Source organism: Urocitellus parryii, chromosome 6, assembly GCF_045843805.1.
Source record: "Urocitellus parryii isolate mUroPar1 chromosome 6, mUroPar1.hap1, whole genome shotgun sequence".
Lineage (NCBI taxonomy): Eukaryota > Metazoa > Chordata > Mammalia > Rodentia > Sciuridae > Urocitellus > Urocitellus parryii.
The window spans coordinates 103,741,389-103,754,499 of record NC_135536.1 but is presented as its reverse complement, the minus strand read 5'-3'; the positions used below and the strand labels follow the sequence as shown (position 1 = coordinate 103,754,499).

The window sequence follows — 13,111 nt, the reverse complement described above, 5'->3', positions numbered from 1 at the left end:
GGTTGGGACAGTGGGGAGACCCAGGGAAAGCTGCAGGGCCTTCGTCCCTCTCTAATGAGAATGCTGCTGGGCAAGAGGCCATCCTTCGTAGGAAAGCTGTTCTCTTAGCTTTTGAAAACTTTGCCCAAACTGCAGCCAAAGCCTGGCTGGGGCTGGAGCTGGAGGATGATGACACCTGAGGGTTCAAAGGGAGCCTCTGGTTCTGCTCTCTCTGGGGCCAATGGGTTTTCACACGCTATGGGCACATCTTTCTGCTGCTTGGCTGTGGATTATTTGGCTGGGATAAAATTTAAAAGTGCCAGCAAAGCTTCTGGTTAGAAAGCTGTAGGGGTTGTGAGCCAAGAGAGTGGTGCCTGTCCTCTGTGTGGCATGTGTGGCTGTTCGACGGAGGCAGGGCCAGGTTGGAAGACTGAGATATAATAAAGTGCCCACAGTGAGGGCCGCTGGGAGTCGAGTGCTCGGCAGAGTCGTTTCAGTCCCCACACTGTCTTGAGCCAGAGGCATTAGCACTTCACGGTAACAGACGGAGGGGCAGAGGCTCAGAGACTTGCTCAGTGTCCTGTGGCCAGGCAGCAGGGGAATTAGGATTCAAACTCAGGCCTGTCTGATTGCAGTCACATCTGTGAGCTTTGATGGTGTGTGGCCGTTCCTTGTGAGTTGGTGCTATTTCTTAGAGCAAAACTGAGTCAATCTATCTGGGGATGGTCTCCTAGTTGGTGAATTGTTCAGGAATCTTCTAGTTCTTCATTTCTCTCCTGATGTCCTAGTGGCCATTTCACTCTGTATCGCCAACCACTGAGATTGGATCTCTTTAGGCCTTTTTGTGAATATGTTAGTAAGGATGGTGAGTAGAGTGGGTGACATGGCTTACAGTGTAGGACTGGCCTTGCACCATATAAAATAAAGTAAACGCAATAATTTCATGTTCCAGGTAGGGTTGTTGAGATGCTGAAATGCGTATTGATTATATTCAATTATATTTAGAATTGATTATAATCAATTATATTTAGTTAGCATGTTATGGAGGTGGTCAAGAGCCGTGGGGAGTATGGTTAACAGGTGACCCTCACCTGGCAGTCATTTAGGATCTCCTTAGGCAGGACAGCCACCTCAGGATTAGGCATGAGTAGCCTGGCCATCTTGACCTCATGTGGGAGAACTCTTCAGGCTGCTTCAGGTCTGGAGCCTGCTGGGCCTGTGCTCTAGATTGGACTCCTCCCTCTACTCACCCTTCACAGGTGTGGACCCCAAGGCATCCCCTAGGAAGCCTCCTGCCCACTACACACTCTGTCTTGCACCTGCGTCCCAGGGAATCCAAACTGCATCACCCCCTAAAGAAGGTTCCACGGCCATTCTAATGGCTACTGTGACTTGAAGTCACAGTATTTATTCCCCCTGCTACGGTTATTTGCTACTGAATTTTTTTTTGATGGGTGGTGATGCCAATACGCATTGCTTTAACAGGAATAATTAAAATATATTTGACTCCACATATTTATCAGGATGATGTATAATAAATATTTTCAGAAATTTAAAGTTATTTTCATTATACTGTTTGCCATGGGTCTGATTAGCTAAGTGTATGACTGGCTTGTGACCTTGTGGTGTGTTTCCTGTGCTTCTAGGTAGGCCAGTGCTTCAAAGGCACTTTTCAGCCCCAGGGCCTTTCACTAATGGTTCCCTCTGACTGCCTGGAATGTTCTTTTGACTCTTGTCAGGTCTGGCTTCTCCTTGACTTCTCCTCAGGGAGAACATTCTTGGCTCCTCTATGTACTTTAGGTTTCTCTTATTCCCCACCATGGCACTTTCTTTGCTGTCTCATGACACCTTTGGGACCTTGTCATGATTTTCTGTTTTGCTGACTTGTTTATTACAGTATATCACTGAATCTAATATGCCCTGGATAGATGATGATATGCCATTGTTATTTTTACCACTGAAAAGGAAAAAAGAGAGCTACAAATTAAACAGTGACATGACATCTTAATGATAGTCCTGTGTCACGCATGAATCGGTCACAGTAGCTTCTCATTGTCTGGAGATTTCTTTTATCCACTTTGAGGGTTTGGCAGTTTCTGTACTGTCTGTTGCTTTGCTCAGAGCATGATGGACAATCCTTTTACACATGCATCAGTAAAGTTAGACTTCTTAAGTTGTGGTTTATCTTTCCATAAAATGCTTGCTTGTTTTTGTAAGAAAATATGGGATGGCAGTCACTCTTCTAGTGATGAATATCAGATTTAGTCCTTACCTCTTCTCCAGGGATTTTTTTGTTTGTTTGTTTGTGTGTGCATGTGCAATGTATAGGCTAGTCTTTTCAAAAACATTTTAACTGGCAATTAAACTTAACCTAGGCAGTACCATTCAACTCCCGTGACTCAGCTGACATGGTGACAAGATAAACACTTTTGATCACCATCACAACCATGGCCTAATCAATGGCATTTGTAAGATATAAACCCATTTCAAAGATATTAAATACGAACAAAAGCGTGCTCTAGAATTGATAAAATATGGTATCCGTGTTCTTATCAGGGAGCTGAGTCCTTGTCAGTTGTGTCTGCCACAATGTGCCCTGCACCTGGCACAGTGCTGGTATTCAGAAGGATCTCGATAAATATGTGTCAAATGAATGGAGGGATCTATGTAATTCTGCACATGTACGTTTTATTAACTGTGGGGCTGATTAAAGTCTTATGGAAATAAAATAGTAAATGGATTTTGCTGTTTCTAAAAACTCCCTTGTTCTACATTAGTTTAATTGGTGATACCAATTGTAAGGTCACATATTTTAACTGTTCAATATAACAACAGATCCCCATGGATAGAATCCTCATCAGATTATGAACAACACTTGTGTGTTATTCAACTTTTGGCCCAAGGCCCAATGGGGAAGTAAAGGTACCAAGGAAGCGGGGACTAAGGGGAACCTCCTTGGAAACAACTTCAGCCTTCAAGGACTGTCCCTCAGCCCTTGGCACTGTGTTTGGGGATGAATATTTTTATTTCAGGGTAAAGTTGATTCACCAACTGTTCCCATATTGTCTAATTCATTTATTTCAATACTAATAAAGGGGGTGGGAATTGGCTTATAAGGAAGGCAAGAAGCCTTCCTGGGCTAAGAAAGGCCTTTTCTATTTGATCAAAGTGTGTGGTTAAGGATCTCCCCATCCCCACAATGACTACAGAGCAACTAGTAGAACTCACTGAAACCCGTGTTCCCGTCACTTGTCATAAAAGAAACTGGGCTGGGCTAACTATTGCTTTGGGGATGATCAGCTTCATTTGACTATATATTTTTCAGTGCCTGGTAGACTCTGGATTTTAAAATTGCTGTTCAATTGCCTTTTGCACATTCAAGAATTATAGGAGCTAAAATTTGTCCTGGGGACCTCTCTCCCTTTTTTTCCAAGAGGAATCACGTTTTTCATTATTTAAAGTAAGGCAAGTACTCATACTTTTTTATCGGGGGTAGAGATAGTGGGGTGGGAAGCCCTGATTCAAAGAAGCAATTCAAACATAGAAATGTCACAAAATTTGTATGCAAATGACAGATCACATTGCAAGAACAGGGATGATCCTATTCATACCTTTAATAATAATCTAAATAAAGTCAGTTTGGTTCATATTGGTTTCTTCTCTTTTTAAAAAAGAATAAAAAGAAAAGACTTTTCTTTTTCCTCTGTTATTATTATTTTTTTGTGAGGATAAAGGAAGAAGGAATTCCAAACACTTTAGCCATTATGAAAGCCAATTTCATTTTCTGGGCGGATGGGAACTGGAAACTGTCATAGTGCTTGCTGGTTATCAGCACACCTGTTGCGTCTTCCCTGGGCAGGAGTTGGGGGCCTGAGAAAGCCAGAGGCTTGGAAATCAGGGAACAAGTCAGCTTTGAGCACAGCACAATCTGAGCCTGTGTCTCCAGAGAGAATACTGGGGCTTTGTTGGAGGAGCTTCTCAGCAGTTGGTATCATTCAAAGAAAGAAAATATTGCCGCCTGCTTGAGTTTCTCGCAGTGAGGGTTCTGGATTGGGATTTGTGAGCAGGGTTGACCGGGGAGGGAGAGGGAGTGGGCAGGGGAGAGCCTGGGCTGCCTTTGCTGTTCCTTCTCGTCAGCCCCCACTCCGTTCAAAAGCCCCTCCCTGGACTGTGCTGTCCCTGGAGCAGTTGGTTGAGTGCCTTCTGTGGGAGGGTGCCCTTTCAGCGGTGGCAGGAGAACAGCCCATTCCAATGTGCCCATGCCAAAGCGGGCTGGGTGTGGCTTCTATTTCTGTACTCTGGCAGAACTGCAGTTTTGAAGATCTATGAAGGCAACAAAAAAAACACCCTCTTCCCCAAAGATGCTGAGAGAAGTACAGTGTCTGGCCACTGTCTCTGCTCTCAGGCTAAGGACAGCCTGGCTGTCCGGCTCAGGTGCTAGAGGAGGGAGCCCCACGCAGGTGTTCCAGACCTGAACAGGGTAGACAGGGATGCCACAGAGGGGTCCAGGTGCAGCCCAGGCAGGACACTCACCACAGGACAAGGGCAAGGGACACAGATTGTGCAGAGGCGGCTGCTGTCCCTCTACGGAAGTCCCTCCAACTTGGCTGACAGAGAACCCAAACAGGTGGATTCTCGGTCAGAGGCCCAGGAGCACTGGTGAGAGGGGCCAGCTGCCCTCTCCTGTGAGGAGGGAGCTTGGGCGGGGGGCTGCGTGGCTCTGGCTGCTTCAGGGCTGGTGGGCTGCTGCATGCCCTCACAGGCAACCTGAGGCCCTAGTCCTGGATGTCGAATGCTCAACTCAGTGACAGGGAGAAGATGTGTTGGCCTTGGAATGCTGGTGATGGTGGGAACGGAGTTTAAAGATGGATGTTTAGCCAATTGAGCTTGTTAGAGTGTCCAGAGGATGAGGGACTGAAAACCATGTCGTTAGAGGATTTTTTTTTGGGGGGGGGGCCAGAGGGCATTACCGGGGATTGAACTCAGGGGCACTCAACTACTGAGACACATCCCCAGTTCTATTTTGTATTTTATTTAGAGACAGGGTCTCACTGAGTTGCTTAGTGCCTTGCTGTTACTGAGGCTGGATTTGAACTTGAGATCCTTCTGTTTCAGCCTCCTGAGCCGCTGGGATTACAAGTGCACACCATTGCAACTGGCTCATTTGAGGATATTTAGCCCAATGTAAAGAAGGGTTGTGTGGGTTGAGTGGAACATGAAAGAAAAATAAAGGGAGGAACATTTTCGCAGTAGTGGATTAGAATCTCAAAATAGTATATCTTTATACTCATGAAATGTTTGTCTTACCTTCCAGGGATCCTTACCCACCAGGCTGACTATTCCACAAGGACAACTATTTGAGCACTTACTAAGTGTCAAACCCACCCTGTTCAACGCTGTTTTTTGTATAGGAAAACATTGAATCTTCAAAACAACCCCATAAAGTTCAGGAATCTTTTATTATCCGACCTCTTAAAGATGAGAACACTGAGGCACAGGGATGACATAACTTGCCTGAGGCCACATGGCCAGTGAGCAGTGGGGTTAGGACAAAATGCATATGGACTCGAGGCTGCTCCTGCCAGCTCCATCTGTGGCCCAACACACGGGTAATAATTCCTTACCCCTTAAATCCCGGGTCTCGGCATGAACAGGGGGGTATCTTTCACAGCTGTCAAATCAAGTTTCAGATGCCCCAGAAAACTGGGGACCTCTGATGTCCCATAACCAGGTAGTTTTCATTTTCTTTTTCTCTGTGGCTACCCCCACTCTCCTGTGGCTTCTGCATGACTCAGGTTGTCAAAGCCTGATATGACGGAGCATCTTTGAGCTAGTTGAGTTCTGTTCTTTCTGTGGCTGCTCTTGGTTTCTCCAGTGTCACATAAGAACAGGGAGATCATTTCTTTGCAACCCGAAGCACAACAGCCTTATAAAACAGAGTGCGGCTTGCCCAGCTCTCCTTGTGTTAGGATAATGGGGCTATTTGGATTTATAGCTCTGGGTAGTACTTAGAAAGCTGTTGCTCTCTGTGTGCTGCTTTCTGGTGAAAAGAACACTGGTGTTTGATGGTGGCATGTTATTTCAGTCTCGTTTCTGACAATAATGGTAGAAATCTCCTTTCTTCTGACACATTTGAGATTGCCAGGAGGAGAGAACGAAGAAAAGAATTCTAAATTTATTCTTAACAACCAAAAAAAAAAAAAAAAAAAAACCTAGAAACTGAGTAGTTGAAAGTAGCTGGAGATCAGGCGGATCCAGGGCCTCCAGCTGCTGAACAGAGCACTGAATTTCTCAAAACACCCTGTTTTGCCTCCGCCTGATGAGTCCTGTCCCTGATCATCTGGAAGACCCCTTCTACATGTCAAGGGGGGAGGTGGCCACCTTCAGAAATAGAACCCATTTAGGCAGCAATTTCTTTGTACTTGGGCCTAAAGAACTGCTGCTTGCGGCTCTGCAAACATCTCTTCTGCAAGGTCCAAAGGTGGCATAAAGGCATAAAAAAGAGACGTTTAGAAGGGCAGTTGTCATCACTTTTCTGCCTTGAGGTGGATGACAATGGCATATTTATTTTTCTCTGCTTTGAGAGGTTATAACCCCAAATGAACTGGAATGACTCCACCATCAAGGAGACTTTTAGGCTGGCAAGCCTGGCGTTTCGGTGGAGTGTCCCCAGGGAGCTTGTTTATCCTAGCAGGGGGCCACGTGGCCCTGCATTGTGATCTGTTGCAATAAGATTTCAAACCAGTGCAATGGAGTTCCGTGGCAAATGGGGTTTTCTGAGAAGTTCTTTTCTGCTCTGCCCTTGGAAATTATATCCTGTCAGATCTTGAAATAGATCATTGGCTTGGCAGTGTGGCTCCTGGGTTTTGTGTGAAAATGCCCACCCAAGGCAACAGAACTGGTGTATGTATGTGTGTGTGCATATGAAAGTCCATCCATGCATCTGGGTGGTGAGTTCTTGGGTCTGGAGGCTCACAGGCTGGGGGAGACCTTCCTGTCATGCCCATCTCTCCTTGGTTTCTGCCACGGCTCCCTGCTCATCCGGACAGGAGTCTTACAGTGTTTTCTCTGTGTTTTGTCCCTGGCAGGTGTAGAGCTTGCTGCTTATGCTCTTGTACACAGGTGTAGACAGCAGCAATCACATGCCCTCGGCCCTCAGGTACCCAGGGGCTAGGCAGCAAGGCCTAGTTGAACCCTGCTCCTTACCTTACTCTGAAATGAGAGGGGAACTGGAAATCTGCTTGCTGGTGGTGAGACACTCATGGGTGGGGCCTGTGTGACTGGGACACCCGAGTGGTGATATGTGTAGGTATCAGGTTCAGGCCTCTGCCCTATACAACAAAAACCTCATCTCCTGGGTGGGTCTTTGCCAGACATGTCTTGGACCCCCCAGAATCTCTGCTACTCAATCCCTGTGCTTCCCTAAAGCCGTATTGCAAGCCACTTTTCCTTCTACTCTCCTGCCTTGGCCTCTGCCCTTCTCCTCCAGCCTCTGAAGAACCAGCAGGCAAATTCATGGTAAGTAGTCTGCTGAGTTCTCTTAACTCAGGAAAAGAAATCCTGGTTATATCACCCAGTAGGCTGCGTGACTGGGCAAGCTAGTTAACTTTTTCTTCCTTTTTTGTCACGGGACTAGCAATATTGTCCTCATTTAATTTTGAGGAGTAAAGAGGTTAAAAGAAGGTAAACAGGGTAAAAGAGATTACAGTTGGTTCTCTGTCTCTGTAGGTTCTGCATCAAAAATATTTTAAACAATCGTATTTCTATTGAACATGTACAGACTGTTTTCTGGTCCTAATTTACTAGACAGTATGGTATAGCAACTGTTTACATAGAATTTACATTGTATTATGTATTATAAGAAAACTAGAGATGATTTAAAATACACAGAGATGTATGCAGGTTATAGGCAAAACTATGCATTTTTAAAATCTTGAAATTTTTTGGTGAAGGGATCCTGGAATCAATCCCCCCCCCCAGGATAATGAGGGACAATTGTACCTATTCATAATAACATAATTGTCTGTATTTCACAGAGTGGTTATACATATAAAATGAGCTCATAAAGAGTCTATCCAAATTATTTATTAGGTTCATACACTGCAGTGGTTCAAATGTATCTTCCAAAGCTCATATGTTGGAAACTTAATCCCTACTGCAATGGGGCTGGGAGGTGAGATCTAATGTGACATCTTGAGGCCATAAGGCCTCTGCCCTCAGGAATGGATCAATATTGTTATCATGGGAGTGTGTTTGTTATAAAAGGGAGTTTGGCTCCTTCTTATCCTCTCTCAGCACATGATGCCTTCTACTAGATTATGACACAAGAAGTTCCACTCCAAATGTGGCCTCTTCATCTAAGACTTTCCACCCTTCAGAACCAGCAGCCCAATACATTTCTATTCATTATAAATGACCCAATCTGTGGTGTTCTGTTAGAGTAGCAGAAAACAGACAATGACATATACAATCCTCAGTGATGCCTGTCATGTATGACAGAAGTGTTAGATTAAAAAAAAAAAAAAAAAAAAAGGCCAGGCAAAGTGTTTCCGCACCTTCTAGGCTGATTTAACACTGTCAAATGCTTAGGGAAGCTCTATGAGCTGAGAGTTTCTTGGGGTGGTGGTAACCATGTCATTGATCTCTGTGCCCTCAAAGGCCAATAGGCTTTCTGGTACATGGAAGCACTGGCAAGTTGCTTACTGAATTTATAAGTGATGAGTGAATGTGCCCTACTCATTTTATATCTTCTCTTTAGCATGGAAAGCCTTAGTTTTAGAAAACTTAAATTCTGACTTAGGAACACTATGTCCCAGTTCTCAAGCATTGTGACCTGGAATTTACCACTCTGGCATTTGTGATCTCAAAGCAAGCATGATGACAAGCTAAATGATAAATGATAATGCTTTTCCAAAAAAAGGGGAGAAAATACGTGGGATTCCACAGAGACTTTGAAAACTCAAGTGGAGGAGTTAAGTAATGATGCCACACAAACTTTTCCTTTTTTAAAAGGACCTTTTACTTGCTACCTGCTATGTGCTATAATATACCTATCCTCAATACTAATGTGTAGTATTGAGGATATTATTAAGCCTCAATCTTCTTGTCCAGGTGCATGCAGCCTAGTAGGGAAGCTGGATTCTGTACATAAAGAAGAACATGGGATGCAGATGTGCTATGGGGCTTTGGTGGAGAGAAAGGGCCAGAGGTTTATGGATGGGAATAGGGCACCCATGGAACAGCAGGAAAAGAAAGAATGAAAAGATGGTGTGTCAGTCCCTATTTGAAGCATTCCAGGAACTATATTATCACCAGACCTCATTGACCTTGTCCTTTAGTTACTTAGTCAGCTCTTGGGCCCAGTCTTGAGCATCTTCAGTTAATGTGTCACTCTCAGCCCACATATCTCAAGGATCTCCTTAAATTCTAGCTTGCCCAATAGTGTGGCAGGCCAGGATTTCACTCCCACCCCTACATCAAGAGATATAACAGATGTCTTTTTTTTTTTTTAACCCCTCAAGTTTCCCTACCTCCTTTAGGCTTTAGAAAATTCCTGAAGGGTGGAGAACCAAAAGCTCCAAGATGGCCCCAGTGTCTGTACTCAGAATTAATGTTAGAGCCAGATGAACTAATTTAGGCTAAGGAAGAAATTTTGGGTTTGCTTATTCTAAAAAAAAAAAAAAATCTTTGTAGGATAATTTCCTCATAAGGAAGTTGGCTTCTGTAGAGTTTTAAAAATGGTATTGTAAAAACTGGTAAATATATTCATGACAATTTAATGTACTCTTCCTTCTTGTGACTAGAACCAACCAGATGTCACATCCCAGTTCAACCAGCCTTGATGGAAGTTCCTGTAAAAGCTAAAGCTAATTAAATTCCCTTCTTCTCCCCTCCCACCCTGTCACCAACTATAATTTCTTTGTTCACTGATGCAGATGTTAAAAATAAATTGAAAATATTTCTAAATTCTTTGTCATTTTTAGGAAATCTGTCATCACCAAGGAAATACTAGAGTGTAGAATTGAAAACCAAAAACAGAAATCATTAAACAAATAGTAACAGTGGCTTCTAGGTAATGATTATTCTGCGGTTAGGTGGATTCATTTGAATATGCAGAAGCTGAGTTGCCTTAAATCTTTTCTGGAAAGAGCCAAGTTATAAAGGTGAGAAGATCGATTAGGAAGCTACTGCAGTGGTCTAGGGGAAGTGATAATGTCCCTGTGGGGTGTGTAGCTGTAGAGATGTAGAGGAGGGGGCTACAGGAGACATTCTGGTGCAATCCAGAGGACCCAGAGGTTGATCAAATAAAAAGGTGAAAGATGGAACAGAACAGAAAAACTCGAGCCGCATCCTGGGTAATCTTTCTCACTAATATCCCACTGTGGACTGGCTGCAAGAGTGGTGAGGCAGATGACTCACTAAATACAGCAATGTCCCCAAAGAGAACCAAAGACCAGAATGGTGTGTCCTTGAAGGGACAGTGCCTGTGTTTTGACTTAGGGTCCAAACCTGGGCTTTATCTTAGAAAAATGTTTTCCTAGAAATTTTGTTATTGCTTTGGATAATAACATGAAGGATGAGTTCATCAAATTTCTGATGTCAAGAAGCTAAGAATAAAACCAGAACAAAATTCAAAAATTTCACAAAGGGTCACAAAAGGTAAAAAGAAGGTGTAGGGGTGGGTCGGGGGAGGGAAAGTCCTTTATGGTCCCAAAGATAAGAGTATATGGTACAAATTAGGTTCCTTGGAAATCAGCTGGGGGTGGAGGGAAGGGGAGGGAATGAGGGAGGGGGGACAGAGGGGGGAGGAGAAAGGCTGAATATGAGAAGATAAAATTTAGCAGGGCTCCTAAGCTGTTCAAGGAAAGGACAGGGAGCCGTGGCTTAGGTAGAAGACTCGGGTGTTTATTGATCATAGTTTTCAACAGGAATAAATACGGTGGAGTGTCTTCTCCCAACCTCATGTAACTGCATTGTAGAAGCATGTGTTTTGGAAAGGGGCTGTGACGGTCCTGTTCGATTCTGTGATGCTTAAGTGACAATGGAGCTTTGCACTTGGCTATGGGCACAACCTAAGAGCAGCATGAAAATCAGACGGTGTGTTCAAAGAAGAGCAGGCACAACAGTGAAGGGGCTAGAAAGACACCGGATCCCAAACATCACCTCCACCACCCGCTGAGCACTGGCGTCTCAGTCATGGGACAATCCACGAAGCAGGCAGTATCACCCCCATTTTACATACCAGGAAACAGGCTTCGCAGGGATAGGGGAATAGCATTGCCTCTGGCTCTCAAATTTGCATGAGGGAGAATTAATACCTCAAACTCATGCTCCTTCTACCCCTCCTCACTTCCTCTCAACCCACCATCTGAAAGACTGATGAGGAATATGGAGTTGGAGCTAGTCTCTGTTCCCTGCCTCATCCCTGAGGTCTAATCTCCTTCTTCATCTTCTGCTAATCCAATCTCCCTCTTCTTCCTGCGCCAGCTGGACCCTACTTCTGAAATCTCTTGTGTCAAAGCAGCCTTCCCTGATCCATGATCCTGACATTCACCTGAGGTGAGAGGGCCCACTGCTTAGAAGTCCCTGGCCTCGTCCATAATATTTATGCCTTACTTCCTCCCCAGGATAGAGTCCGCCTGGACCACTTCTGGCTCTGGTCCTTGCTTGTATAGTTATGACAATCCAACCTGTCCAGCAAGAACATAGCTTTGGGGCCTGGGCTAACTCCTAGGCTGGATAACCAGATTTGGTTCGAGAGGAGGACTGGGTCTCAGGCAGAGAGCCTGGAGCCACAGAGCTGGCCTCTCCAGATAAACCCACAGGGTTTGGTGGCACATGGGACATAGGACTGAGGGAGAAGTAGAGTTAGTGGTACTCCCAGGCTTGGGGCCTGATGGACAGGGCACATAGTAAGATACAAGACACATAATCTAGGGGGTTGGCGGGTCCTGCATGCAAATCTCGGCTTTGAGCCTGTAGTGGCACCTCTCCTCCACAGAAAATCTTAATTAAGCCTCTCCAGAGACCCTCACCATAATTTTTCTTAGACTATCAGCAAGAATTTCTGCAGGAGAGTTTTCAGGTGGAAGGTGTGTTTACAAAAGCAGACTGTGATAAGTGGGGACTGGCTCAAGGCCTCTAGCCTTGGACTGGAGCCTTCACAGAAGCATTTACATTTCAAAGGAAAGTAGTTAGATCCTAGGGAAAGTCCTTTACAGTCCCAAGATAAGAGGGTATGGTACAAATTAGGTTCCTTGGAAATCAGCTGGGGGTGGAGGGAAGGGGAGGGGAATTCTCTCTTTCCCAGACAAAGCAGCCTTCCCTGATCCATGATCCTGACATTCACCTGATTTTAACAAAGTGTCCTTGAATTATTTTCCAGGCTTGGGTTGATTGCCCAGAACAGAAGAAAAAAACCTACTTTTATATGGACTTCTGCAGATTGTGAGCCTCTGAGCTCCCTCTCCCCCTACACACTGGGTATAAAGTTCTAAACATTTCTGAACTCGGGGTTCAGAGGGATGAAGCAGGGTTCCCGTCCTTGCAGCCTTCCTCTGGACCTGGGGGCAGCCAATAAACCTGCTTCCTGTGGTGTCCAGCCTTGTCTGTCCTACAACAAGCAAGCACATTAACATAGACCCGATTTCTCTCGGCTTTGTCCTAAAATAATTTGCTGTCCCCATGAACATTATTTAGTGACAAAAACCATGGTGAACCCATAAGGGTGATGAAAAAAGAGTTTATGGAGCTGCCACCCAGAAGGAGGGCCCAGATCAGGACCCATGTGCACAGCGTTCTTATTTTCCTAAGCTGCTGCACCGGCTCTCTCCAGGTTTGCCACAACACTCGGGCCTCACTTGGGCAGACTAATTCTGCTCTGTGTTCCCACACTCCTGGGGCTCAGCAAAGCAGGGCAATTAACAGGCCCACCTTCCTCGGGAGATAGTTGAATGTGCTGCCCTTGCTGCTCAACCATACCCTATAGGGTCTTGTTCACCTCCACCCCCATAAACAACTCACTGAAGTATCTCCTCCAACCACATATAGCACTCCCTCCCTGTGAGAGTGGTTTTGGTTAATATAATTTTCTATTTCAGTACAGAAGCTAATGTAGGTGTGGGTGGAAAGG

The 13,111-nt window shown here is 44.9% G+C and overlaps 1 protein-coding gene across 1 annotated transcript in view; it reads right to left on the bottom strand.

Moving 5' to 3' along the window:
- Lipc (lipase C, hepatic type) overlaps window positions 1–13,111 on the bottom strand; it is a 130,527-nt gene that overhangs the window by 57,287 nt on the left and 60,129 nt on the right. The window lies entirely within an intron of this gene.